The sequence below is a fragment of the Triturus cristatus genome, chromosome 11, assembly GCF_964204655.1.
Source record: "Triturus cristatus chromosome 11, aTriCri1.1, whole genome shotgun sequence".
In the NCBI taxonomy this organism is placed as follows: domain Eukaryota; kingdom Metazoa; phylum Chordata; class Amphibia; order Caudata; family Salamandridae; genus Triturus; species Triturus cristatus.
This window is the reverse complement of record NC_140594.1, coordinates 1,147,913,168-1,147,927,420: the sequence shown is the minus strand read 5'-3', so window position 1 is coordinate 1,147,927,420 and position 14,253 is coordinate 1,147,913,168. Positions and strand designations below refer to the sequence as shown.

The window sequence follows — 14,253 nt, the reverse complement described above, 5'->3', positions numbered from 1 at the left end:
CTGCTTTGTTGTGCCTGGTTTTTTGCCCTCTGTGTCCGTCTCCGGTCCTGCTTTCCCGTCGCTGTGTCCCCTGCGGCCCAGCCCTCCGCTCCCATTCGTCCGCCCCCCTCCCAGCTGCCTCCTCCCTCCCACCTCCCCTTCTTATGGCGGCGGCTGTGCCGCTGGCGTGCCAAAGGCAAGCCCGTCTGCGCCCATCCACGACTGGACCGTGCCCAGCGCAAGAACCCCTGGCCCCAGCGAAATCCAGGACGCCCGTCTCCGCTACGACCCCAGCACCCTCCACACACTCAATGCTGGACGAGCTCGCACCTGCTGCCTGGCCGCCCCGAAGCGCACCCAAGGGCCCTTCTCCTGCCAGAACTGCAGCTTCACCAGCATCCGGCCCAACAAACCTCCGACCAGGAAAGAACCCAACCACCTCAGCTGCATCCTTCTCAACACCCGCTACGCCCGCAAACACGCCGCCGAACTCTGGGACCTGCTCGACTCAACCTCCCCAGACATCGCCTTCCTGACAGAGACCTGGATGAACCCCTCCTCAGCACCCGACATCGGCATAGCCATCCCGGACGGCTACAAGATCACCCGCAGGGACCGCACCAACGAAATAGGAGGCGGAATCGCCATCGTCACAGGAACACCCTCAGAGTCTCGACCAACACCGACGACACCCTCAGCACCGCCGAACACCTGCACTTCCAGATCCACACCGACCCCAACACCACCTTCAGAGGAACCCTCGTCTACAGACCCCCCCGGACCCCGACCACAGTTCAGCAACTCCATCGCCGACTGCATCAGCACACACGCCCTCGCATGGACTGCATCCTCCTCGGGGACCTCAACTTCTACCTCAAGAACAACAACGACACCAACTCCACCACCCTGATCAACAACCTCGCCAGCCACGGACTCAGACAACTCGTAACAACACCCACCAACTCGGCCGGCCACACGCTTGACCCCATCTTCTCCGCAAGCTCCCACGTCACCTTCAGCCACACCACCGTACTCCACTGAACCGACCATCGCTGCATCCACTTCACCTTCCGGAAACCCACCACGCACCACCGCACCCAACAGATGCCCCGCTGCTGCTGGAGCAAAGCCACCGAAGACCAGCTAACCACCACCCTCGCCCAGAACACACCTGCTGAACCCACCGACCCCGACACCGCCGCCCGCAACCTCAGACAGTGGATCAACAACTGCACCAACACCCTCGCCCCACTCAAGAAACCCTCCAAAAGCCACACCAGCAAGAAAGCCAGCTGGTTCACTGAAGACCTCCAGGCTTTCAAGCAAACCTGCCGAAAGCTAGAGAAGAACTGGCTCCGTGAACGAACACCGGACAGCTACACAGCCCACAAGAATGGCACCCGAAGACACCATCACCTAATCAGATCCGCCAAAAGGGCATCCTTCAAAGACTGCCTAGACAACAACGCACAAAACAACAAGGAGCTTTTCAACATCATGAAGGAACTCTCCAACCCCAGCTCCAACACCAATGACATCCCACCTTCGCAAGACCTGTGTGACTCGCTTGCCACCTTCTTCCACCGCAAGATCACAGACATCCACGACAGTTTCAAACCCACAACCGCCCGACTACCACTGAGACACCCGCCCCCACGACCACAACCCACACCAACCGCCTGCTCTCCTGGACCAACATCAACGTCGCCGACACCATCAAGATCATGAACACCATCCCCTCCGGATCTCCGTCAGACCCTTGCCCACACCACATCTTCAACAAAGCCTGCACCGCCATCGCACCCCATCTACGGAAAGCCATCAACATCTCCTTCAAGACAGCAACCTTCCCAGAGAGCTGGAAGCACGCCAAGATCAACGCCTTACTCAAGAAACCCAAGGCGGACCCCAAGGACCTCGAAAACTTCTGGCCCATCTCTCTGCTCTCGTTCCCGGCGAAGGTCATCAAGAAGACCGTCAACAGACAACTGACCCGCTACCTCGAGGAGAACAACATCCTGGACCCGTCCCAATCTGGGTTCCGCAGCAACCACAACACCGAAACTGTCCTCATCGCCGCCACCGACGACATCAGAACCCTGCTAGACAATGGAGAAACCGCGGCCCTCATCCTCCTGGACCTGTCAGCCGCCTTCGACACAGTCTGCTATTGCACACTACGAACACGCCTCTATGACGCCGAGATCCAAGAGCAGGCCCTGAACTGCACCACCTCCTTCCTCTCCGGCAGAACACAGAGCGTCCGCCTCCCCCCCTTCCACTCCGAAGCCACCGATATCATCTGCGGCGTACCCCAGGGCTCATCCCTCAGCCCAACGCTGTTCAACATCTACATGGCACCACTCGCCCACGTCGCCCGACTCCACGACCTCAACATCATCTCCTACGTCGATGACACCCAACTGATCCTCTCCCTCACCAAGGACCCCCACACCACCAAAACCAACCTCAACAAAGGAATGAAGGCCGTCGCTGAATGGATGAGGAACAGTCGACTGAAGCTGAACTCGGACAAGACGGAGGTCCTCATCCTCGGATCCACCCCTTCGGCCTGGGACGACTCCTGCTGGCCGACCGCACTGGGATCAGCTTCAACACCCACCGACCACACACGCAACTCAGGGATCATCCCTGACTCCACCCTATCCATGACTAAGCAGGTCAACGCCGTCTCTTCCTCCTGCTTCAACGCCCTCCACATGCTCTGCAAGATCTACAAGTGGATCCCCACCGAAACGAGAAGAACGGTCACCCAGGCCCTCATCAGCAGCAGGCTGGACTACGGAAACGCACTCTATGCAGGAGCTTCGGCCAAACTCCTGAAAAGGCTTCAACGCATCCGGAACGTCTCTGCACACCTGATCCTCGACATCCCTCGCCGCAGCCACATCACACCCTACCTGAGAGACCTGCACTGGCTCCCCGTCAGCAAGAGGATAACCTTCATGCTCCTCACCCACGCACACAAGGCACTCCACAACACCGGACCAGCGTACCTCAACAAACAACTCAGCTTCTACACCCCCACCCGCCAGCTATGCTCCGCCGACCTCGCCCTCGCCACAGTCCCGCGCATCCGAAGAGCAACCTCCGGCGGCAGATCGTTCTCCCACCTCGCCGCCAAGACCTGGAACACCCTCCCCATCCACCTACGGCAGACCCAAGACCTGCTGACCTTCAGATGACTCCTCAAGACCTGGCTTTTTGAGCAGTAGCAGCATTCCCCTCCCCCCAGCGTCTTGAGACCCTCACGGGTAAGTAGTATGCTTTACAAACGGAATGATTGATTGATTAATTGATTGAGTTAAGCAAAGTGGCAATCCATGTAGCACAACAGTCCTTACTCGTGACAGAGGTTTTCACAGGCCCAGTTGTGTACTGCATTGGTAGGGTAGGAGCCCCAGTACTTATACCCAAATGTGCCTTCAAAGTGAAGTTGACTTCAAAGAAGCTCCTTGAAGTGTACAGGTCATCTTTGCATCCCAGCCCTGTCTGCCAGGCTATCTGTGGGGGTAATCAGCCCTTTGTTTGGTACACAGGACACTGCCTATTAGGATGTGTCAGCTCTCACTACCCCTTCCTGGACAGGAAGGCTATTAGAATACAAATGAATGTAGATGAGTCCTCTGTCAGGCCCACCCTTCCTGTGTTTGTGACTGTCTAGAAGGAATACTCAAACTATAGCTGTCATCAAGCCCAGACATGTATTGGTGACAGACTGCAGGCACACACAGCAAAGTTAAGAGCATAGAAATGTCCACTTTCAAAAAATTGCATTTCTAAAATAGTGATGTTAAATCCCACTTAACATTAAAGAGGATTTATCATTACCATTCCAAATATATGTAACATGATTCAAGTACTCCTAACTAATCGGGAATTACAACTGAAAATTATATTAAGGAATTCCCAATGCTAGCCTATTAGATGAGTAGGCCTAACTGTAATGAAAAACGAATTTAGCAGTTTTTCGCTACCCGAACATGTAAAACTTAAAAGTATATTTTCTACCTTTAAGTTACAAGGAACCCTGCCCATGGGGCTTTCTAAGGCCTACATTAGGTGTGACCTATGTGCTAAAAAAGGGGAGTTTAAGGCTTGGCAAGTGGTTTTAAATGCAGAGTCAAAATGGCAGTTTTGAAAGACTACTTGTGTGGGTAGCACAACCAGTGTGCCTGGTCCACTAGTAGCAATTAGCTTACAGGCCCTGGGTATATTAAATATCACTTTACAAGGGACTTTCAGGTAAACTAGACATGCAGATCATGTATACACAAATGGCACCATGTTTAGGGGTGAGCACATGCACGTTAGTACTGGTCAGCAGTGTTAAAGTGCTCCGAGTACTAAGTCCAACAAAAGGATAGAGCAAAAAGTGGAGGTAAGCAGGCAAAACGTTAAGGGAAGACTACGCTAAGGATGATAGGTCTAGCAAAAGAATTACACCAAATTCGTCAGGAAGCTAGATCTTGGTCCACAGATTGAGCTTTTTGTGATTTGGTGTAAATCCCTACTTTGTTTTTGAGAAATGAAGGTAAAAAAATTATTGTTTATCGCAACAGTTGGTGTCCAGCTATGCTCTGATTGGCCAATTTAAAGGGAACTAGTCAATCCTAATTGGTTGGTTTCAATCTGAACAATGTGAATTGGCAGCCATTACAAGACTCAGGAACTTGGTCCCTGTGTCCTGTAAATGTATTACAAAAAATATGTAAGGGGCAGAGTGAGCGCATCGAGACCCCAAAGAGCATGTTGGGGAGTGCAGGAAAGAAGGAACTGCTTTCATGGTTACCCCCACTTTTTGCTGTGTTCTACTGTTTTTCTGACTAGTCTGACTGGGATCCTGCTAATCAGGATCCCAGTATCTGTGCTTCCTCCCTAAATTGCCTACGGTGAGTACTTTGGTACATTCTTATTTGACTACTGGTAAACCCTTGTAAGTCCCTGGTATATAGCACTGAGGTACCTAGGTCATAGGTGCCCCAGGGGTCCCCCATTGGTTGCAGCATGTATTATGACATCCATGAGGTATCCTCCAAACCCTGACTACAGTCCTGTCCTTGCAGACTCTCACAATAGACATGTTTCCTTATATCTAGTAGCACTGTCCTTAGAACCTATAAGTCACACCTCTAGTAGGCCTTTCAGTCCCAAAGTCAGTGTGCTCGGTTATAAGTGTGAGGGTGCCCCAGCATGAGCAGGACACCCCTACAAACCCCGGAGTCCATTCTTCAGGCTTTTTAAGTGGATCAGCCTTTACAATACATACAGAGGTCACTGTCTGGAATTAACCTGGGCATGTTTGGTATCAAACATGTTGGAATCATACCCCAACACAGTGTCCGGTGTTGGAGGTATGATTCCATCGACGGTAGGGCTCCTCCGGGGAGCCCTTCATGCTCCCAGGACCGATCTCACAGAGCCTGACAGCAACCTGGGGCTGCTGCGGACCACAGACATGATTTTGCCCTCCTGCTGCTGGGCAAAGCCCAAGCAGGGAAAGGTAGCACAATAGGATTCCTGTCACAGGGAGGTGTGACCACCTCCTCAACAGGATTTAGTGTATTGGGTTGGGGTGGGGGCGCTTGCCAACACCACAGAGATGGCTTATGGGGCACGTTTAGTGCCCCCCTTGCATACTTAGGTTCAAACCACTTCAGGGAGCCATTGGCTCCCGCTCTGGCACCAAACTGGACAAAGGACATGGAAGTACCCTCCCCACTGTCCAGCCCCTTCTTTGGGAGGGATCCCTGAATCATCCCAACCCTCTCCTTAGGGTCCTTAAGTGCTCACCTGTGGTTGGGTCCCTAGATTGGTCATGGGAGTCAATTCAGATCAAGCTCCACTTCAACTTCAATCGTCTGGACATAATGACCACCGTCGGACTGACCGCGTCAGACTGATCGCATCAAGCTTCCCTTTTGGGAACCGATTCAGTCCTAAGGAAGACTCTGTCTGCTCCTGGCCTCATCGTCCTGCAAGTCCATTGCATTGAGAGTGTCCATGATCCATACAGGTTCCGTTCAGTGCCTGTGGACACTCAAACACTACCGAAGGAATCTCCCTTGGAGTGAAGGAGTCAGTTCCCTGCATCCACAGGTACCACAACATAGCTGACTGATTCTGCTGCTCCTGGGTCAACTGACTCCGAAAGGTCCAGTAACACAGGTGACGGTTCTGTAATTCATCGAGGCCTGTGCTGACCTCATACCGAGTCTGAAGCCAGTTTCTTTCATCCGCATTGCTGGAACTGAGTCCCTGTGCACCGCGTTGGTTGGCCGTTTTACAGGCTTGACGTCTCTCTCCTCCAGAGAACTTCGGCTCTCCTGCTAACTCCAGCGGGCACCCCTGTTGGTCGGGGCCTGCTCTGACTTGTCTAGTCGTGGTGAATCCCTTGGAACTGGCTGATCCTAACATTTGCACCTTCTGTTGACTTCTGAGCCTGTTGCTAAGGTGTGTTGGTACCCCTGTCGGACACTGACCCCCTGTTCTCAATATCCGACATGGGACAGCTCGTGAATGGCTGCAGGTTTTCCACAGCGTTGCCTGGTCCAAACAGCTACACCTACGAAGGCACCATAAACTCCCCTGCATCCAACGGCATTGGTGGGCATTCATCTTCCATGCCTCCTGGTCACTCTTGAGTAGCTTTGACTCTGTCCCCTCTGCTTACAGGTTCGTCTCATCTTGAACCCACCTTTGGGTTCCACCAGACTCCATCTTCTTCTCCAGCAGCATCCTTCCTGAAATCCTCCATTGTGGTCCTAGATGGTCTCTAACGCCAGTCCGAACCTGTACACCTGGCTCCCCTGGTGTAGGCATTCTGGTTCCTGGGGTATCCACCGGTGGGGTGGCCCTCTGACCTTCCATCTTCCACTGGTTTCTGTCAGTGTACACTGGGACGGGTCCTTCTTCTTTGAAAACTGCAACCTCAACGTACCCATTGACTTCCATTGAGCACGTGTCGTGTTCCAAATCTACTCATGGCCTCTGTAGGGTTCCTAGATACACACCTTGGGTGGTTCCTTGGGTCTCCAGGTCTTGTACATCTTCTAGGTCCATTCTCGACTTCGGTTGTGGGTTGCATTCCACTATTTTAGTATATGGTTTGGTCTCCCCTTGGAGCCCATTGTATTTCTGTACTACTTACCTGTTTTGTTGATGAAATATTGTGTGTATTGTGATCGTATCTCCTGGTTGGAGATACTGCAGTGTGTTAGTGGGTGTCTGTAATACATAGGTATTTTTACAAGTACACTGTGTGGTTCTTTTTCAGTTAGCCTACACTGTAAGCTTGGATATTGGTAAAACAAGCTGCTTCACAATCCTCCTCGACTAAGCCTGGAGGCCTGGAGGCTGCTCTCCACCACCATCACTTAGAGAGCTTTATACGTTTGGCTAAACCACTAAAATCAACATAAGGATTGTCTCGATTGGTGCAGGGTGCTACACTTAAATAAGTGTGAACCATATACCAAGCCAGCCTCCTACAGGGAGTCCCAGTGAGGCACCCTTTATTCGCTGGCCACAATATGGACAACATGCTAAAGTAGCCATCACAGGACTCTGGGACATGGACCCTTCTGAAAAGCATTGTAGAAAATGGCAGGCTTTAGGGTCTCAAAAAAAAGAGCATGCATAAAGGGTAATAACAGATTTTAGTTACAATATAATAATTTGTCGATGATACCATACAAAGTTTAGGAATTGTGGTTTGTTCTAAGAGATTTTACCCTGTGGAAAATACTGACCTTCTGCTGGGATTTCATGATTCATGCTTGAGAAGAGAAAACTGTGGGGTGATTGAGTAATTTGGTCAAAAATTACAGGAAGTAGAGCCGATGCCAAACCTCGAACCTGGTTCCCTGGTTGCAAAGTCAGTAGGTCTGACCATAACGCCTCATCCTCTCAACTAAGTGCAACAAATAATCAAGTGATCACCTGGATATGAAAACAGAAGGATGGCAAATAATTTAAAAGCACTTTGTCGCTATTTCAGAACTCAGAAAATGTGTCCTCATTTTAGTTTTTTAGAGCACTAACCATAATGTTGATGGGGAAAAAACCCTCATTTTTATAATTTCCAAAGGAAATGCGTTAGGTATTACCTTTACCTTTAATACATCTTTATTTCGACTACAGTGAGTCATAAAAGAAAAACACAGAATAAACAGACAATACAAATAGTAGAATCAAAAATTGAAAATATATACCAGAATACACTTTATAGCCGGAAAATGAATACTGTCAAGTTAGCAGTGCACATAAGATGACAATACGACCAGTCACCCAACACAAACAGAAAAAAGTGAAACTAAGTAATCTCAAAATTACAAAGACTTTCTTCTGGTTTTCCACATTGCGTCTAGAAATTTGCTAACAGCAAAAACGGTTAGAGGTGATAAATCCGTTTTTAGTATTCGATATGCTTCCAAATGTTTCCTAAAGCCCCATTTTTTACATAGGGGGACAATCCACTTTTTCCTAGATGCTGCGTACAAAGGACAAAAGAGGATTACATGGAGATCATTTTCGGGCTGGTCAGTGCAGAAGGGACAATTAACAATGGATGGAGGGTGCTTGTAAGAGCGCGGATTGGAAGCGAATTATATCTCCATTGGAGATATAATTTTCTAAGGGTAGAAGGATAAATATCATTCAGCACTATCTCAAACTTGTAGTAATCTTTTATTAAGATGAATGAACTTGTCATGGAACCCAAATTATCAGAGGTCAGCCAAGCCGACCGGTTACTTTCGTGGTACATTTTAACCAAAACTTTACGTGTTATAATCTTAGATGCGTGTTCTGGAGAACTCCACAGAGAAGGGCAACCCAACCTATCAAACTCTTCCTTAATATAATTTAACCAGGGAAGGTTTTGTATAGTTTGGTACTTCAATAAATCCAAAAATTCTAGTCTATAGGTATTAAGTTCAGGGGTTGCCCAAAGACGCCGCCAAAAAGTTAATGGCTTTAGGCCTAGTTCCTCCTTGATGGATCTAATTCCTAGATCTAGCCTAAGAGGAAGAAGGGGAGTACTGGTAGGAAGGGATAACAGTTGGCGAATAAATTTATTTTCAATGGCCACCATTTCTTGCGGGCAATTGTGACCCCACAGTTCCGCGCCATAAATTACTGCCCCTCTGGCCTGCACTTTGTAGATCTCTAGAGGGGGGCCAATAGGTTTTATGTAGGAATTATTCCAGAGTTTAATAATCCCCCCAATTTTCTGTGTTAATTTTAGTTGAGATTTGGTCTGGTGTTGAGTCCATAGGAAGTTTTCATTTATGGTCACTCCTAAGTACTCAAACGTCCGAACTCTCTCCAAACTAACACCATCGATGGTCGGATTAGGGCGGGATTTTTTAGGGGGATTCAAAATCATAAAATTTGTTTTGGTCGTATTAATTTCCAGCCCCCTATCTTGACAAAAAGAGACGAAACCGTCCAAAACTCGTTGGATGCCCATGGGGGACTTGGCGAGTAGCAGGGTGTCATCAGCAAACATAATCGCCGAAATCCCCACACCCGCGAGCTTGGGCGCATCTCTATTAGGAACCACACTTAGATAGGGGATAACTCCATTTACATACAGACAGAAGAGGGTAGGTGCCAGGACGCAGCCCTGGCGAACGCCCCTGTTGACAGGGAAGCTAGATGATAAATTTCCCTCTCTCCCACATCTAACCTTGGCAAAATTATCAGTGTGTAGTCGAATTATGATGTCAAGAAGGGGGGGTGGAATTCCTAAATCGCGAAGGACAGCCCATAGCTTGGTATGTGGGACCAAGTAAAATGCTGATCGAAGATCTACAAAAACAGTATATAGGGATCCGCCCTCAACCATGACCGTCTTCCAAAAGAGCATATTAAACCTGAAGATCTGATCAATGGTAGATACACATTTCCTAAAGCCAGCCTGGTAATGGTTCAGGATCTCAAACTCATCAATCCAATCCATTAGGCGATCCAAAGTCAGCCTGGCAAAAAGTTTTTGGGCTACATCAATTAAACTAATAGGCCGATAGTTAGCTGGGAGAAGAGGCGATCCCTTCTTGAAAATTGGGACCACCTCCGCACCCAGCCAAGTAGAAGGAATCTTCATACCCCTAGCAATTCCATTAAATATAGTTAAAAGATAGGGAGCCCAGACTCTTGGTTCATGTTTATAAAGATCACCGGGCACCTTATCGAGACCAGGGGCCTTTCCGACAGGGAGTGCCAAGATGGCAGCCTGGACTTCGACAAGAGTAAAACTAATTGAATCAAGCGCACAGTTATCACTTAGCGACAATTCAAACAAGGGGGGAACCGTACTAAGGGACTGGCACTTGTATAAAAGACTGAAATGCTCCTCCCAAACTTGTGGGGCAATATTCGGGCTGATTGCAGAGTCTATCTCGGTCGAACCAGTAGTCACGATCTTCCAAAATCTGCAGGAGTCGCAATCCGACAAAGCAGATGTTCGATAGGCCCAGTTCTGACTACTCCACTCAAGCTTAGCATGGTGGATTAAATAACGATAAGCACGTCGTTTAGAATTAATAAGGTCTCTACTATCATTTGCCTTAGTGCTGTCATTAATTCTGCTTTTGCCAGTCTACAGGCCCTATTAAACCATGGATGCTTTCTAGGTTGCTGTTTCTTCAAGGGAGCTAGGGGATTCAAAATATTTGATAAGCTTATGTAAAGTGCATTATTAAGTGCAGCAATTTCCCTGTTGATATCTGGAGTTGATTCAGAGTCAATGAGGCCAACCAATTCATCCAAAGTTGAGCTAACACTCACATAAACTCTGGAAATATCCTCTGGATTACTAACCAGTTTGGGCCATTTCACCCTTCGTCTGTTGTTAGAGAGGGCAAGAGTGTTTATTCTATCCAAGTACGACACAGGTTCAATCAGACCCAAATCTGGTAGAGCGAAGTCCAAGATCAGGGGGTTATGATCACTTTCACCCCTAGAAAGCACCTCAAAATCCTGGACTCGCTTCCATTCCTTGCACTGGACGAAGATATAGTCAAGTTGAGCCTCTCTACCAGATATATTAAAGGTAGTCTTCGGGGGGTTATCAGATTTGGATCGCCCATTGCATGCTCTAATAGAATGAGCGAGCGATAAGGAAGTAATTTGAAGAGCCAGGGGGGTCCAAAATCTTACAGTGGGGCCAACCACCTGTGGAATTTCCCAAAAGTCATCCTCCTCCTGGTTTATAGCATCTAGTAAACCCTCAAGAGGTTCAAAGTGGGAGTTAAAGTCCCCACCTACCACTAAAAGGATACCCTCAGGTAATTCCGACAATACCGTAGATAGCACATCCACAGCCCTTGATTCAGCCGATAAGTTAGGTATTACAGTATTGATTACATCAAGATGACTTCAGACATGCCGCACTTTTGAAATCAAGATAGAATGTTAGCGATCTTGTTGTTCATTTGAATACTGTGGGAAGAAAGAGGTCAGGGCCTTGGACTCGGAAAATTGAGGACATAGAGGAGGGGGAAGAGGCAGCAATCTGACCTCACTGGGAAGGAGGAGAGGGCAGGAGCAACAAACCAACCATGTAGAACAGTCAGGAAAGGCAGTTGCAATACAACAGACTAATAAAGGCAGTAGGGAGAGGCAGTGGCAATTCAGCCATACATGCCAACAGACCCGATTTAGGCAAGTGACATTTTGAAGCCCAGAAGGACTTTATTGTAGCTGTCTTGCACCTAAAATCTCCTCTTTATCAATGTAAGGCAATGAGGAAAATCAATTCCCAACATTTGTTTTTTTTTTATCTCCCTCTTACTAAGATCAAAATGTTGGCATGTATGTTACATTGGACCACAGAGGGCAGGAGGAATGGGGTACAGACATGGATTTGAACAATAGAGGGCACGAAGGAGGTAAGCTGGGGCAAAAAACTGACCTTACAGGGCAGGCGCCAGGAGTTGCAGCAGCACAATACACCACACAGGGCAAGCGGCAGGGCAGTGCAGCACAACAGACCATGGAAAGTAATAGGGAGGGGACTAGGCCCTGCACATGAACAAAAGAGAGCAGAGGGGAATGAGGCCAGGGCAACAGGTTGACCATACCTGACAGACGGGAGGTGCAGTTACAGCACAACAGACCATGAAGGGCAGGAGGGAGGGGGCAGGAGTACTCCAACGGCCCATGGAAGGCAGGAGAGAGGGAATGAGGGCCCACACATGGAAAACAGAAGGCAGGGGCGAGGAGGCATGAGCAGCAATCTGATCATGCAGGGTACGGTCCTGTGCACACGATGTACTTGAACCAAGCTGTGCATGGCTGATGAGCCCATAACTAGGGCAAAACTGGTCCTGGATTTGCTCGTGTTCTGGTTAAGGGAGGACCTGGCTTGCCCGTTCAGGCTGGATGGTTCCTATCGGAGCAGGGTCAAGACTGGCTTGCATATAGCTAGGTCCAAACTGAGGTGGCATGGTGTGCAACATAACAATGCATTGGGATGCTGCCCTGAGTGATTACTAGTAGCTGAGATTAATTAAAACATTCCACCCATCCTTGTTTTGTAATCTTATTCTGTTGGCATAAGTAGGATGGATATGCCCAGATGTGAGTCCTCTGCATACTGTGTCACTGGGACCAAGCTGTACCTGGTTGATGAGCCCATACCTAGGGCAAAACAGATCCTGGGTTGATTGTGTTGTGGTTCAGTAAGATCCTGGCTAGACAGTTTGGGCTGAACTGTTTCTACAGGAGCAAGGTCAAGACTGATTTGCATGTAGCTGGGTCCAAACTGAAGTGGCATGGTGTGCACAATAGTGATGGTTTGGGATGCACACGAGTGATTACCGGTGGATGAGAATAATTCAAGCATTCTATCCATCATTGATTTGTATACTTATTGTTTTTCCCTAAGTGGGAACCCAAGCTGGACCCGTCTCAAGAGCCCATAACCATTGTGAAATTGGTCCTGAGTTGCTTGTTTTCTGGTTCAGGGAGGATATGGCTTGGCAGTTTGGGCTGCACTTTTCGTATTGGAGCTGGGTCAAGACTGATTTGCATATAGCTGGGTCCCAAATTGAGGTGGCATGGTGTGCAAACCCTGGATTGATTCAATTTGAGATATTTCTGATCACTTGTTCCGAAAGCACCTTTTGCTAGTTTTTGAAAAAAATTAAATATTTCACTATATAGCAAATTAACAGTGACTGATGTTCTTTCTGAAGTTGAAATTATATGAATGTCCATTTTCATTCATTTCTTTGAAGACAGTTTGCAACAAGTATTTTTATTTAACAAGAAGTGAGAAAGGACTACGACTATACAAATAAAAATACTGAAAATTCATTGCTGCATTTAAAATTATTTTCACAGAAATATTTTGTCATATGTCTTCAATACAAGAATACAAGCTCACATTTCCAGCACTATCCTGGGTTAATCTTTATATCTAATGATGAAACCAGTAGACAGTATTTTTCCATTTAATAATTTGAAATATGCATCAAACTAATCCTATGTGTGTTTAGATTGGAAGAGCTGCATGTACAGAGATTCAAATTGCATCCAGAAATTTGTGTTCAGCAAATTTAAAGCTAAAGAGGTATTCTCATGAGTATGATTAACTTTTCTAAATAGGAAACTATTTACAAAAAAATTAAATCTCTCTAACTCAAAACATTTGGACAAAAAATGATTTAAAAGTAAAAACTCCAAAATTGGTGAGGATTCCAAATAGGTAAATGGGGCTTGCAAATGCGGTATTTCTGTGTGCAAATATTCTAGCAGGGAAAGTGTGTATGTATGCAGCAATATATTCCTGCTTCTCAGACAATTGTGGTCATTCCGCTAGCTAGGTAGATGGCTCATACCTCGGGAAGGCATGAAAATGCACTCCTGATGGCTCCCTTTAGTTTCCACGAAAGAAGCATGGATAGCATATATCTGCATATAATTCAATGATACAAAATATTTTTTTAAATATAAAAGATGTTTTTTTATTTAGCATTTATTCACATTTCTTCATGTACAACTCTCCCTATATTAAACATTGCTCATGCTTTAACATTATTGTTTTGGTCACTCCTTAAAATGTATTGCTAATGTAGATTAGTAAGACCCACTACAAGGACTAATTAAGAATACCTGGAAAATCAGTAACTTTTTCAAACACACTAGATATTTCGTGTGAAATGATATCTAACAGCTTAAATTCAAAACCTAAACATCACCTTGTTAAAAAAATCCAAGGGCAGATTTACAAGCCCCTTGCGCCAC

At 47.4% G+C, this 14,253-nt stretch overlaps 1 protein-coding gene across 1 annotated transcript in view; it reads right to left on the bottom strand.

Annotated features, from left to right (window-relative positions):
• LOC146788613 (receptor-type tyrosine-protein phosphatase eta-like) overlaps window positions 1-14,253 on the bottom strand; it is a 192,513-nt gene that overhangs the window by 100,639 nt on the left and 77,621 nt on the right. The window lies entirely within an intron of this gene.